This window comes from Rattus norvegicus, chromosome 8 (genome assembly GCF_021556685.1).
Source record: "Rattus norvegicus strain SHRSP/BbbUtx chromosome 8, alternate assembly SHRSP_T2T, whole genome shotgun sequence".
In the NCBI taxonomy this organism is placed as follows: domain Eukaryota; kingdom Metazoa; phylum Chordata; class Mammalia; order Rodentia; family Muridae; genus Rattus; species Rattus norvegicus.
Genome location: NC_141541.1, coordinates 71497327 through 71512226, shown reverse-complemented (window position 1 = coordinate 71512226; position 14900 = coordinate 71497327). Strand labels below are relative to the sequence as shown.

The 14900-nt window shown below is 43.8% G+C and overlaps 1 protein-coding gene across 12 annotated transcripts in view; it reads left to right on the top strand.

Moving 5' to 3' along the window:
* Positions 1 to 14900, top strand: part of Map2k5 (mitogen activated protein kinase kinase 5) — a 226783-nt gene that overhangs the window by 54412 nt on the left and 157471 nt on the right. The gene's annotated exons all lie outside the window — the stretch shown is intronic.

The following is a 14900-nucleotide window of genomic DNA, read 5'->3' as shown; positions in this document are numbered from 1 at the left end:
CTGTGCCCTGTGTTGACACGTTATTAAAAAGCTTCTTCCTGGTGTGCTTCCCCTACCTCCTCCCGCCACCACCCGAGAGAATCCCTACACACACTGATGAATATGTTAAGTTAGAAAACGCTCCCAAATTCCGGTTGCAGCAATCTTACCCTAAAGGACTGTTCATTTTCATATTAAAAAATGCTAAGCATAAAAAACAGCTCTCTCGACAGGGAAGTCCCTCTCACGGCAGTGCAAAGTTTAAACTACATAATGTAATATGTGGCACTTAATAGTCTGCAGTGGTGTATGAAAAATATTCCACTAGGAATTAACAAATCCATCCTCTGTAAGAAAGCCCTCAGGGTAACAGAGCTTTCCTCCACACATACACCAGCCCCACACTGCATTGGGCTGTGCTTTGACCGTAGCTACTGTAATATTAAAAATAATTGGGGTTATAAAAGAATTAATTTGTATTCTGATTGGGTCCTCATGGGCCCAACACATGCTTGTGTACTGATGCCACACTGGCATGGAGCTGGACGTGAAGTGAAGAAGTCCTGCAAGTTCATCTGACCTAGTCACCCCTCGGGCTCAGCCCTTGGGGATAGCCAGGCATGAGTCCACCCCCCAAACATAGACCTTTAAGAACTTAAGCCGCTTGCCATCACATGCATACCGTCAATCCCAACACTCAGGAGCCAGAGGCACGTGGGTCTTTGTGAGTTCCAGGCCAGCCTGGTCTACATAACAATTCCTGGAAAGCCAGAGATGTAGTGAAACCCTGTCTCACCACCAACAAAAACAAAGCAAGCCAGCCAACAAAAACCTCTTTAGTTATCCCAGTCCTCAGGATGCTGGGGCAGGAGGACTGTCAGAAGTCTGAGGTCAGCATGGGCTTCATGCTGTGTTGATGACCCTATGCAACAGTGTGTGACTCAGAAAGAGAATAAAACTATAAAATTAAAGCCAAAGAAGAGACTATATGCTCATCTTCTAGGTTATTTTTTCTATATTACTGAATTGTTGGTCTGAAATTAAGTCATAATTACAAGCAGAGACAGATTTGCTTTGGGGCTGGCATTGAACAAAGGGCCAAGGGTTCCTGGAAGCTGCACCTTCAGTACAGATGTTAAAAGTGTAATCCTCTATATAACTGTAATATGAAAATAACTGACAGGGAAGTGTAAATAACCTGCACAGCTCCCCAAAGGACGGTTACAACATGAAGGTATGCTACTGTTGTTTCAAAAATATTTTTAATCATGATGAAATATAAAATGTGTTATCATAAACATTTTATATAATTTTTTGAAACAAGGTCTCACTATGTAGCCCTGACTGGCCTGGGACTTGTTACCCAGACCAGGATGGCCTGGAACTCAGAGAGACCTACCTGCCTCAGCCTTCTGAGTGCTGGGGTTAAGAGCGTGCACCACCATGCCTGGCTTGGTGAGCATTATAACGTGTGGTGTACTGACTGTTAGTGCATCCCCATTCAGAAGACCGTCAGACCCTCTGCCGTCTGCGGGGCTCCTACTAAATACCCTGTCTACCCTTCTGTGCTTGTTCTTAGCTACACATGTGACCAAGGACATTTCAACATGGCTGTACCACAGACTCTTAGCTACGTGCTATTGTCAGGTTCACTTAGCTGCCATCATCTGCACTCACCATGACTCTCACTGAGACAGTCACTGTGACTGTTTGAACAGCATGTGTTTCTGGAAGGTGAGGGGCAGTGTCTAGAGGATGGACTACTTTATTTAATTAGTAGATTTCTCATAAGCATCTCCATGGATCCTGTTGCCTACACAATTCTGTTACATGTGCATTTTGTTTTGAAACTGAATCTTACCACATTGCCATGGTCCTGTATTCCCTGGTCCAAGCAATCCTCTTTTTGCCTTAGCTTCCTGAATATATGAATAAATGTGGATCACTGCAGTTAATCCATGTCTATTCTTAAGGAGAATGTGAAGATACCCAAAACCACTGTGGTCCATGATTGTGCCTCATTTCTGGGCCTTAGTGTGCAGTGTCCATGTAACCCTGGCTTTCAGTTCTCCACAGAGCTGAGCTGCAGTCATCAAGAGCTCAGTCTACTAAAGTCTCTAAGGAACGCCGTTCAATGTGCTGTGGTTGTTTCTCTTACACCAAGTTTACTTTAATAGCATTTACTATAAAAATTGTGGTTTTTCTTTTTTCAGAAAAAAATGATTACATTAGGGGCTATGCTACATAAACTAGATGAAGAAAATGTTGGAAAATCTACTCATTGATAACAAAACTTCCTAATGGGTCTATTTAATTTTTTTCCCGTGGATGTATAATCAAGCTACTAAGCGTGTATCAGAAGTCCAATATTTCAGTCTTTTCGCTTCGCCTGCTGGAACATTGTAAATTCCAAGCGATGTGGTGTCCTGTGTAGCTGCAATGGCTGGCACATTTTCATCTTTTCAGTCTAGATACTTTGCTCAACTGGCAGTATGCAAGCTGGCCGTAGACATCTGGACCTGGTGGTAGTGTGGATGCTGTGCCCTGTCCTGTACTGGGCCACTCTCGGTGTTTTCCTAAGCAGGCGTTGGTTTTAGTTGGTATTACTATTTGAATCATAAAAGAAGTTGAGATTTGAAGTATGGCCTAAGTGTAGCAAGAAGGCAGTTTGGGAGAAGAATATGGGTTCATTTTCATTACTCCCTTACCCAAAGGCCCGTCTCTGAGAAACTGTTTTATTTCCTGATTCATAGTGTACTTCAGAAATGTCGTGGATATAGCAGGCTGTATGTATTGTAGTTATGCATGTGCCATGTGAATCGACAGTTTGTATATAGCTTCCTATCTCAGCCTTTCCATCTGTAGAATGGGGATGATATAGTACCTATACTTTACATGAGATGATCCACAGGAAGCCGACCCCTCGACTGCACTTTTTCATGGTGGCTGCTAGAACTGATAGGACTGCCAGTGGACACTGTTTAAACTCTCATTGTCTGCCCTGAATGGCCATGGAGAAACATCTATAAAAACAATCTCAGAGTCATATTTGGAATCAATTAGCTTGGAGATGTCTTTACTATGCTGCATGTTTTATTTTTTATAATTATCCCACAAATAAAAAAGTATTATATCATATCATCACACTATGCTTTTCTGAAAGCTTCCCAGCATTTTCTCATGTGTCACAATTTGTTTTCAGGTTGTCACAGGGTGGTTTGTGTAGTGTGCACCTGTTGTGCCACTGGGAGTGAGAGGGCTCTTCTTGTTTAGTTGTTCATTGGCCAAGCCAGAACTCTAGGCAGGGGCTCCTTGTCTTTCTTTTTTCCCTTCTGCACGTTTCCCTAGGCAGCGCTGTTTCTCACGGTCAGGCAGTGTGTCTTGTGTCCTGTGGTGCGTCCTAGCATCCCAGGTGCAGTGTTACGGTCTGAGTGGCTGAAATAAGGAGGGGAGCGGGGGCTTTTCAGTCAAGTTCACTAATTGCCCCCTTCCCTGTCTTCCAGCTTCCAAGGTTGCATAATTGGTTGAGAACCTTCACCTCGAAGGGGGTTCCAGACTAAGGATATTTATGTAAGGATTAGCTCCCCTGTGGGTGTTGAGACTTTGATGACTTAGCATCTCCTGACCTAACAGACTAGAGCCTGTCCCCTTTTCTTGGACAGTGTATGGCATTGAAACCTGAGTGGTCAGCAGGCACAGTGGCTCTGGACACACCCTCTGCTTCCACGGCCACTCAGGGCCTGCTTTGGATGGAGCTGCTGGGGCTCAGGCTTCAGAAGTGCAAGATGCTGGAGTCTTGGGGTCACACTGGGCTTCCTGTTAGCTAATAATTGTTCAAGTCACCAGAGGGCCATCATTTCTGTTTTTTTGTTTATCTGTTTTCTAATGCAAATTATTTAAGCTAGGTCTTAGATTGATCATGAGTTCCAGTCTCTAGGTATTAGAAATCAGTAGCGAAGTTTCTATGTCCAGTTCCTTCCTCGGGTACATTGAAGAATCCAGTCTGCATATGGGTAAAATTTTCAGTGATACAATAGGTAGCATATATTCCACTCAGATGGTGTCTAAAGGATTGAATGTTTATCATTGTTTAAGGTTTTTATCTAGACATAATAAGAGGAAGAGTAATCCTCAAAGGGTTGGTTTCTGTTGTTTCATTTATTTTAAGTGATAAGCATTAGGCGCTGGGCTGGGAACAGTCCTTGGAGGGAGTAGCAAAGATCATGTGAGTTTCTAAGTCATCTTTGGCCCCTATGATATGTCTATAAAACCACCTAAAATAAAAATGTGCTCAGAAGCTGGGATTCTAATCAGCCATTATAATAATAAGGTTTATCTATTGAAAAGCAGAATCTCTGATGGGCATTTACATAAGATACATGAAAATATGTGAGTTACCTAATTAAAGCTGTTTAGTAGGCAAAACGCTTTAAAACCAGAGGGCTCCTAAAATCATGCCTGGTCTGGCCTTGATGGTAAGTGTGCAGTTCTGTGCTGAGGGCACTGTCCGTCGGCAGCAGGCTGTGTACACAAGTGGGTTGCAGTCATCTAGAGTGGTGGCTTTCAACCTACAGGTCACCGCCCCTTTTGGAGGCCAAATGATCCTTTCACAGGGTCATTATAATTTCACATATCAGATATCCCGCATATCAGATATTTACATTATGATTCCTGACAGTAGCAAGATTACAGTTAGGAAGTAGCAACAAAAATAATTTTATGGCTGGGGGTCACCAGAACATGAGGAACTGTGCTGAAGGGTGGCAGCCTTAGAAAGGGTGAGAACCTGGAATGGAGAGTGTAAGTTGGAGGTATCTATCACAGTGTATGTACACTCTATTGTGTCTGAATAACAGTAAAATTGCCTGAATGCATCCACTGTTGATTGAGGCATTGAGGTTCATTCCAGTCGAATTGACTTTTACTGAAATTATTTATTTAGAACCGCTTAACACCCCAGAAGCTTTGACTTCCTCTCTCACCAGCCAACCTGCACATGTCAAATGAAAGCAGTGACCCTGCTCCTTCATATGCCCCCCCACTTGTATTTCATATATTAAAAGTAGTTTTTAAACGGTCTTGATATTGACCTGAGAGGCGCGGTGCTTGTTTGATTTATCTTGACCTTAAATTTCCAATGAAATGAAGAGCATTTTCTTTGCAGCCAAGATCATATTTTAAACAAGCAACAAGACATCTTCCTAATGTAAAATTAAATACTTACATATGGCTGGGTTGCATTATGGTATCACTTGGCAAGCAGGGATATTAATGTTTTCAGAAAATCAATGAGTATTTGTCAAATAAAATTAATTATGTATGTGTCCCCTCTTCTCTCCCAGCCCTCGCGGTTCTGGGTTTGTTTCCCGCAGTAATATGTACTGTGCTGGTGAGATGCCCAGGCTCCCTCTACCCCTGCCCTGTGGCCCCAGCCCTCTGTGTACACGTGCTCATATCCATTATGGCAATGATGGATTATTGGCATCTCACCTACATGACAGGGTGTCACAGGTCGCTGAGCAGAGACTTTCAGACTGTGTTTCCACTCGAATTAACTATTATTGAAATAGTTTATTGAGATTGAAGTATTGATCTTTTTCCCCTCTAAATGTAGCTTAAGGGAAGGCAGAGGAGGCAGTGGTGTTTTTGAAAGACACTAAATTTCATTTTTAAAAATCTCATTTATTTAGCCTTTTCTTTTTCCTGTTTTATAGCCCCTATAGTTTTATTGCCTGGAAAAGGGTATCTTGGCTTTATTTTTATGACAGTATAATTATACTTCAGAAATGCACTTGATTACTATGGGTAACAAAATTGTTCTACTATATTGGTTTGGCCAATATTGCTATACAAACAACTTTTCAGTCAATTGAGTCTAGTAAAAATCAATATATTATGGTAATATTTCAAGTAAGAATTTGCTGAATCTAAATGTTTTAACACATTCTCTTTCAGGGAAAAATAATTCTGAGATAGCAAGACTTTTGTAATATTTTACGTTGATGAAATACTTTGTTTATGGAGAAATCTCAGCCCCTGGTGACAGTGCTTGTGCACAGGTACCGCCCTCTGTTAGCAGACGTGGGGGTGCTGCTGCATCTGCAGGCACTTCCTGCTGCTGCATCAGGTGTGCTGCATCAGGTGTGCTGCATCAGGTGTGCTGCATCAGGTGTGCTGCATCAGGCGTGCGACACGAGTGTGAGTCCATCCCGCAGCCTTCCTTGGCATTCAGGAGAAGATTCTTTTTTCTGCTGTTAACAGACAGAGACATGAATGCAAAGGACAAATGTGGGCAGGTAACGCGGGCTTGGCAGTGTGCCTCTTTAGACTTTGGTTTTTTGACCTGCAAATTCTGAGCATGTATGGTGTCAGGGGCCCCATGTCCCAAGAGACACAAGTCCTGTCCACAGGTGATACAGGATCTCAGGCTAGACTGTGTATCTGTATGTGTGGGTCACTGGCTCGGGGGGGGGGGCATGAGGGACAGATCAGGAACAGCATCGTGGAGGATCTGAAACTTGGTGCAGTTGGCTTTTACCTAGAGTAGAGAAAGTAAAAGGGAATGACTGTTGCTGCTCCTGGACAATTTGCTGTGCTCTGAAGGCTAATTGCTTGTCTCCAGGATCCCTCTGAGTTACACTCTCTCCCTGATGTTTTGCCACCATGTGGTCCTTCCTGCAAGATATTCCTGTCCAAGTCATCTTGGTAGCAGTCCTCCGAGTGCCTGGCATGGTGTCTTGTCTATACCAATCACCAAGTGTTTTAGAACCAACTTGCTGAGGCAGGGCCTTCATGCAGGGTAAATACAAGGTGTAGACCATGGTAGGGTAGCTCTAGAAACACCCACTGTAAGCAGAGAGACAGGGCCATTGCCCAGAACTGCGGCGAAGAGAACCGTCCTGCAGACCTGAATGTAAGCTGACTGCATAGATCCCTCCTGAGGCTGGAAGAGCTAATAAAGGGCATTTAAATGTAGCACTAGCAGCCATAAATATCTTATGGCAGATCCATTTGGTTTTGCTGTTCAATTTTATCTTGGATTATATGTTCATTTATGCAGTGAACTAGTAGTTACTGAGTGTTCTATGTGCTAAGACTGTTATCAACACATGCAGTCGACTAGCAGATAGGACAGTCTAGGTCCCAAACAAAGGGTCCTCAAAGAAGGAAATGCCAAAGTAAGATGATACGTGACCTTGGAGTTGTTATGAAGTGTAGAAAAGAGGTGCTAGAGGAAGATTTAACTGAAGAAATGTTATTAGAGTTGAAACCTGGCAGATGTTCAGGAGAAAATCAAGGAGAATACTCTTCCAGAAAGAAGGGATGACTCAAACCAGATGGGCACAGAGCTATCACATCTAGGCCAGTGTAGTTGGAGCAGAGAAATCTCTGAAAGAGTGGACAGATGGACAGGGACTGGCCACAGCATGTCTTTAGACCTGGTGAAGAGGCCATCATGCTTTCCTGCTTTTTTATGAGCAAGGAAGAGCAGGGAGGGTGAATTGACATGCCCAGGCCAAGAGCACAACTCATGGTGGCTCACCCTGGACCCGTGCCTGGGGTGCCTCTCAAGCAACGGCTTCACTCTATGACATTCATTCTCCAAATTTTAAAAATTTTAATGCAGATGCTTTATTAATGTAAAACAAAAATTGGTGTCAGTGGTGAGCTATGTCCAGTGGGTCATTTTCAGTGCTCTGTAGTAATTGCTAGCACAAACATTTCTGGGCCCACAACTACAACAGCATGCTAGCTGCTGGTCTACCCTCCGGGTCTCTTTATTTATCCAAAGGCATGGAATTTAGTAATTGAATTTCTAGGTTAATTATTTGGTTGTGCAAATGGAAGTGGCACATTTCTTGACTCCTAAGACATACTAAAATTTTAAGTCTATTTTGCAGTAGTTGACATGTTAGAAAATTATAGTCTCTGTTGGCGTATCGCACAAGTAAATATTTGTAAAGCACAGCATCTAGGGCCTTTACTTAAATTGCTTTTTTGGAAAATAATTCACTGTAAATTCCAAAAGGCATTTACTGTGTATAACTTTGGGCCACCTTTTCCCTTCTCTGTGTTTGGCTATTTTAATGTAAGGGACCATGTTCCTGTTACATTTCTGCTTTTCTGGTTCTGTAATGCATCTTAACATGGGATTGGAGAACAGTTACTAAACTAGGCGGGTAGCAGTAGGGGCAGGCTTATAAATATTAAGCTTAAAGGGATTTTGTTTGTTTGTTTGTTTTAGCATTAATTTGCTTTCTCAGTGCAACTTAGTACAATATCCTCCTGACCATAAAATTTTCCATAGTTTTCTCTGCCAGAGTTTATTGCGTGACAGCAAAGTATCCGATGTTACACTCAGAGCAGAGCGCACGGTTTTGTTTTGCGAATTCACATAATAAAATGAAAACAGTGTTCTGACAAAATTAGAACTTGCTTCTGGGCACAATCAATATAGTACTTTAGCCAGCTTTTGTGTTTAGGAAATACAAACATGTCCACCCTCAACACCCTGGTTCTGCTCTAGCCTGTAGCCCCAGAAAGGATCAGTGCTCAGTGAGAAAATGGAAAGGTTTGATTAAACCATAATTAAGTTTTTGGGATGTTTAGCTAAGAACTCTGAATAAGCTGTGTTTTTAGGTTGTTTCAACAATAAGTATAGTGAATGAAACTGAATAGTGTGATTGCAAGTGGGACGTGAAACGCAGTCTCAGAGTGGCTACAACTGCATGTGCACCGAGCTAAAGTCGTGCACACTGTATTTCTCCTCCCTTTTAACGTTTTTAAAAAGATAATTCTTAGTGAACGTTTGCAGAACAAGGCATCTGAGGTAACTGACCGAAAGGGCCAATCAGCAGCGGCTCTGCAACTTAAGCACCAGCAAAGCAGCTCAAGGGCCTGCCTGCCTCTGTGCAGCCAGGGCCCAGAGTTAGTTGGACTTCACCAGGGCGTTGGAAATGGCTGAGTGCAGAAGGCTCCATCCTCATTTGACTGTAAACAGCTGCAACCCTGAGGATTCAGGGCAGTCCACCTCCGAAACTAGGCCTTCTTAGTATTTCTTAGTTGCTTCCAAGTGCCTTTCCCTTCAGGAGGCGCCAGTAGGCGGAGTAAGCTGAAGGGTTTGTGCCAGCCTCTTCAGGGAGCGACCTCTGGACCCGTATTATCATTTTTTTTGCACAGGATCATGTTCCATACTGAAGGCTCATGCCAACTGGACACTGTCTGTCATCCTTCCTCCTTCCCAGAACACTGAGCTCTCTGAAGGAGCAGATGGCCCCAGTGCCAGACCTGTTGATGCTGACCTCTGACCCCTAGTCGTTTCATTTGGTTCCCTGCTAATTGTATCTATAGTGGGTTCTCGCTGTTGTGACTTGGTGAGTATTTAATCTTTCTCTGGAATGACGTTAGCGTTTTGGGCTTTGTGATCTTTATGAGGCAGTTTGTCCGTCCCCACCACTACCACATCACCCTCTCCTTTCCCTCCCTCCACATAGCTGGCTTTAAAAATGTGTGTGACCGAGTTATGCTGTGCTGTCCTAAATGGATTAGAGACTATGACCTTCTCTTGACTGATCTCTGAGGACTCTGTAAAGCAAAATGTTACCTAGTTCTTCAAGGAAAACATTCTTACACAATTTATATGTTGTTAGAAGTCACTAAACATACAATAAAAGTATGCCATGTTCTCGAAGGACAGCAGCACAGAGCCAGTGCTGTGGGGGTGGGGGAGCACCCTCATCCCTCCTGGCTGGTTTGAAAGTAGTGTAGGTCTAGTGGTAGTTTGTGTTCCTTCTCATATTAAAGTAACAAGTCTCTCCTGGTTTATTTTGACCTGGTCATGATGTGTCCATTCCACAAAGTCTGTTATGCACAAAAGTGCACAAAATGAAGATAAAGTGCCTCACTCCGGCCTGACAAAAGCCATTCCTTTGCAGAACGGTAGCTGCAGTGGAAGTAAATGAATGAATGGACAGCAATCACAGCCTCGTTGATGGAACTGTTCAATTAAAGCACAGGCGTTTACATGGTGTAATTTCCCTAAATTGCCAATGAGCCCCTTTAGACACAACCAGTGTTCAAATTGATTTCAGCATTGATTTTGGCTGAAGCTGATAAATTTCTGCTTGTTAGTTAAAGTAATTTTGCAGAAGACTTTGTACTGCGGTATTGAAGTGTTCATTTAGCTGATGGTTAAAAGAGGAGTTATTTACAGAGGCCTGTACTGTTGTTCTGAGATGGGACAATTCCCCAATCATCTTTTACTTTTAATTTTTTAGGCTTCAGTATACCAATCAATAGGTGATTGAAACTGATTAAAACTTACCCAACCAGCTGCCTATGGCGGTTTAATTAGAAGCCGGTTGATTCTTAAATTAAACGTCCTGTTTTCATCGCTTCGCCATCTTCCAGAAGAGTGAGGGCTAACAGTGCGAAAACCTAAAACTCGGGCTTCATTAAGATAGCTCGTGAGTGTGAATCTGCCCGAGAACAGTTCCTCGGGCAGCCCAGAACACAGTCCAGAACATATGTGGGCTTTCGGAGAGCAGGAGGATGGTTTTGTTTTTAGGTCAGGTATAGTCCATAGTGTGATACAAAGGGCCATCTGTTTGTGACATGTCACTGCGCAAACAGTGGGTGCTGGGGCTCAGGTTTAACACACAGTAGGCATGAAGAGCCATCAGAAGAGTCGGTGAATCTCTGGCTCTGGCACCTCAGATGGAGTATTTGTCATTCAGTTTGGAGGTCCCAAGTAAAGTACGTGTCACTGGGTAGTAAACAAGTATCTTTCCAGAAGCCCATGTTGACTTTCAGCAATTGTGAGCAGGACTGCAGGAGAGATTTTAGCCATCCCCCACTTCCTACCCTTCCCCACACTCATTTTATCTAGTAAGGACAGTTCTTGGGTTTGTAATGAAAGCGGGTTGATATTTCTGTCATAAGGGACATATTGCATCTGACTCTACAGGGAGGGGAGTAAATGGCTCACTTTTCAGAGGCGCATTTACTCTTTGACCCACTAGGGTACTGTTTAGTGTTCTAGAAGAGGTAATTTAGTAAATTGCACCCCAGTGGCCTGAAAAAGTTAATGCAGCCCTGAAAAGTGAGCTGTTCGATCGATTTCTCCTATTGCTTTTTAAAAATCAGCACCAACCATATCCAGGGTGCCCCGAAGTCTGTTGGAAAGGGGCTCTGGAAGCAGCCAGTTCATGCTCATGTAGAGCTTGGTCTGGCTTCAGAGGCCCAGATCCACTTCCTGCTCCAGTGTTTATCAAACAGAAATTTGAAACTACCATTAACCTCACCAGCCTTGACCTCCTGACCGCAGAATGACTGTGGAAGACATCTCCCTGACAGGTTTCTGTACAAAGCAAATAGCCTCTCCGTATAAAAATACTCCCTAGCCAGACTTCTCCCTCATGCTCCCACCCCCATCTCCGAGTGCCAGCAGACCTGGCTGCTCTCAGCCTTGGTCTGAGAACCTTAGTTTCCAAGTGGACAGCAGACAATGGAGAGATGCATGACTGACCAGAGTCCTAAGGATAAGAGGCCGACTGAGTGCTCAGCCCGGAAAGGGACTCCTGTCTGTCAGAGAATGGGAGGAGCACTGTGAAGTGCTGGTTTCTGGGCATGACATGGCCATTGGGATGGTAACTCCCAGCAGCTGTGCTCACCAGCACATCATCAAGCCAGCAAAACCTCTGTCGAGAATGGAATGGGTAGGTGATCCCCAGGCGTAGCAGACTGAGGAGCTCTTGGCAGGAGTGTGCTGCTCTTTCTCTTTGGAAGATGTATTTACCATTAGGCTTCCCATGCTGCACTGGTCAGCACTGCACCCAGGCACATATGGGCAGCAAGCTTAATTGGACTTTGTGGGTTATTTAATTAAAAAAAAAATGAAGATTAAAGTTGAGAAACCAGAGTACATGTGGTCATTTTCATATGCATATATGAAATTCTCGAAATAAGGAAAACTTTAAAAATTCCTAACATACATGTTAGAAACCATACACAACTGTATGCTAAGCTCTGATGGAAGGTTTTCAAAAGTAACCAACCGTCTTGGTGGTTAATTTGGGAGAAGTGACTTGCTGCTTACTCTGTATGGAACTGAGTAGCTCCCAACCCCTGCCAGAGCATGTCCAGGAGAGAGGTCCCGAGCTGCTCAATCCTCAGATGCTCCTGCTCCTCCCACTGCTCAGCCACTCAGCTTCCTTCTAGGCGTGATGTCTCTTGCCTCCCTGCTTTGTTCATTGCCTTCTCTCAGAACCTTTGATCGAGAGTTCACTGTGACGGGAGCTTCCGCTATCTCAAAGGTATTTAGGCCATATATTAAAAGACATTACTCTAGTTAATGTGGAAAGTGTTAAAGGCTGGAAGCAGGCTGCTTTAGCTTATGGAAGAAATATGGAAGCCTAACCACATTAGCTTCGAGGGAGGTATGAGAGGAAAGGGGCGTCTCACCCAACTAAACAGGGAGGAACCAGCATGAGGCTGTTTGCACCTTTCTATGGCTGAATCTTTTCAACCGAGCCAAGTTGTTCATGTCTTAGGTTAGGTTGATTTATGAGGCCTATTTGGTTTGATACATAAACAGTCGGAGGGTGTTGCTTAACCACACATCATTTTATAACCGGCAGTCAAGCTTCCGTAGTGGGCTCTTAGGCAGAAGGAAGGCCGGCACAGCCCACGATTTGAAGCTTCTCTACAACTGCCTTTGACTTTGGGTTTTCTGTGGTAACAGCCAGAACTCGGGTAATGTGTTTATCTATTATGGAAGACAACAACTGTTAGCATGGATTTCTCTGAAACTGTTGGATTTTTTTCCCTCCTTGTGAAAGGCTATGGCTATTTCAGTGAGTGACAGACCTCCTTAAACTTCCAGCTGACTGTTACTCCCATCTTCCAAAGAAAAGGGGCAAGCATTAAGACAGCATTTTCATTGGCTGTCCCCACAGCTACTTTTCATATGGTTGCTAGTGATGTCATTGCAATTCAAAGATGACGTATGAGTGTACATTTAATAATTGAATCGGAATGTGGCACTTCTTAACTTTCTGTGCTACTAAGAATGAAAAGTTGCTTATTTTGTTCCCCCTTCTAAGAAGGACTGAAGCATCCACACTTTGGTCTTCCTTCTTCTTGAGCTTCATGTGGTGTGTGGATTGTATCATGGGTATTCTGAGCTTTGGGGCTAATATCCACTTATCAGTGAGTACATACCATGTGTGTTCCTTTGTGACTGGGTCACCTCATTTGGGATGATACTTTCTAGTTCCATCCATTTGCCTATGAATTTCATGAAGTCATTGTTTTTAATAGCTTAGTAGTACTCCATTGTGTAAATGTACCACATTTTCTGTATCCATTCCTCTGTTGAAGGACATCTGGGTTCTTTCCAGCTTCTGGCTATTATAAATAAGACTAATGTGAACATAGTGGAGCATGTGTCCTTGTTGTATGTTGGAGCATCTTTTGGGTATATGCCCAGGAGTGGTATAGCTGGGTCCTCAAGTAGTACTATGTCCAGTTTTCTGAGGAACTACCAGACTGATTTCGACAGTGGTTGTACCAGCTTGTAATTACAACAATGGAGGAGTGTTCCTCTTTCTCCATATCCTTGCCAGCATCTGCTGTCACCTGAGTTTTTGGAATCTCAGGGTTGTTTTGATGAAATACGGAGACAAAGTATGGAGCAGAGACTGAAGGAAAGGCCATCCAGAGATTGCCCTACCTGGGGATCCATCCCATATATAGACACCAAACCCAGGCACTATTGCGGATGCCAAGAAGTGCTTGCTGACAGGGGCCTGATTTGGATGTCTCCTAAGAGGCTCTGCCAGAGCCGTACTGATTTAGATGAGGATGCTTGCAGCTAACCATCGAACTGAGCATGGGGACCCCAGTGGAGTAGGTAGAGAAAGAACTGAAGGAGCTGAAGGGATTTGCAACCCATAAGAAGAACAGTATCAACCAACCAGACCCTCCTTCCCCCCAGAGCTCCCAGGGACTAAACCACCAACCAAAGAGTACACATGGAGGGAACCATGGCTGCAGCTGCATATGTAGCAGAGGATGGTCTTGCTGGACATCAGTGGGAGGAGAGGTGCTTGGTCCAGTGAAGGCTCAATGCCCCAGTGTAGGGAAATGCCAGGCTGGGTAGGTGGGAGTGGGTAGGTGGCTGGGTAAGCACCCTCAGAAGCAGGGGAGGAAGGAAGGATGGGATGGGGGGTTCCAGAGGGGAAACCAGAAAAGGGGACAACATTTGGGATGTAAATAAATAAAATATCCAATAAAATCAAAACAAAACAAAAAAAGAATGAAAAGTTGCCTAAATAAAGTGGATGGTGGAGTAATCCACTGGTTTGTCTTCTTCCAATCAAACTTTTTGTCAAATCTCCAGTGTTTTCTCTTTGGTCTTACCTTCTGGCATCCAGCCCTGATCTGATATATGTCCTGGGAAGCTCTAGGGCTGAGAAAAGAAAGGCAGATATCTATCTACCCATTGCCTGAAGAACACAGAACCTGTTTTATTGTTCTGGAGAACCACTTCTGTCTCTGCAACCTGCTAACACTGCAGCTAGCCTTGTAATTGCTTATTTTTAAATCAGCTTTTTTTCTTTTCGGTTCCCCCACGAGTCTGCGCTCTGAGACCCAGGAAGCAAAATAAGTACCTTCTCTTGCTTTCTAAAGTGTCCCCATCTACTTCCTGTTCTCTGCGCACAACCAGGGGATTTTCTTGGTCCAGGAGACATTTCCCACAATTGCTAGCTATCTCTAAATAATTCATAGGGTGATCCTCCTGCTTTTCACTAACTCTTCAGGATGCTATGTGAGAAGCAGAACCCCTGTTGGTTTGTGAAACAAGCAGCCTGGCCCTCACAGGACAGTGACAGTAGAGTCACTCAGGTGTGTCCTCTGTC